Raw genomic sequence first — 797 nt, forward strand, 5'->3', positions numbered from 1 at the left:
CCCGAGGCCTCTGCTCTCTTGCCTGGCTTCCTTTTGCGAGGGAAAGAGGGTGGGGGGTTGAGTCCTCAGGGTGTCGGTGCACCGACTATCCAGGAACAACACTGCTATCTCAGTCCCTAATTAAACCCGCCAGAGCCCAGTGTGGATGAGCCCTAGGATTCCAGCTGTGACTGCACCAGGAAGTTGGCTTCATGACTGTCAGGCCGCCTTACTGATAACATGTAACCCGCCTCCACACCATGCATCCACCCACAGGGTCTGCAAGCTGGAGACCCCCAGCTAGAGCTCAGGGTCATCCCACCCTGCAGGGAGGTACCCTCACTCCCTTAAGCAAGACAGAGCCACTGGGGCTGAGGCTACTGGGGGTGGGCAGGCAGCTGGGCCCGCAGGTTCTGGCTGGCTCTGCCCCTGCCCCTCATCTGACTTGTGAAGGCAAGTGGGCTCAGTCAGTTATTGAAAAAAGTGTCCCCACCGTTGAACCCTTTTCTGAGTAAAACTTTCACAGATCCTCAATATATAAAACCGCTAATAAATTCCTATTAAAATAAGTACTTCATTTCTATTGCTCTTTTATCTTAGTTATTAAAAAAAAACCTCAAAAAGTAGGAAAACTCCAGAGCACTCTAAGAATTAGAAAACCACGGGACCACATGGACTTTAAGGGTCTTTGTGAGATGGTCACAGTGACTCTGCCCTGGAGAGGTGCGCTGCTGGAACGGGACCAGCAGTATTGGGAGCACATGAGGGGCTGCCAGGGGCCATCGAGAAGGATGACATCACACCAGGAAGGAGCGAGG

The sequence above is a fragment of the Tursiops truncatus genome, chromosome 15, assembly GCF_011762595.2.
Source record: "Tursiops truncatus isolate mTurTru1 chromosome 15, mTurTru1.mat.Y, whole genome shotgun sequence".
Classification (NCBI taxonomy): domain Eukaryota; kingdom Metazoa; phylum Chordata; class Mammalia; order Artiodactyla; family Delphinidae; genus Tursiops; species Tursiops truncatus.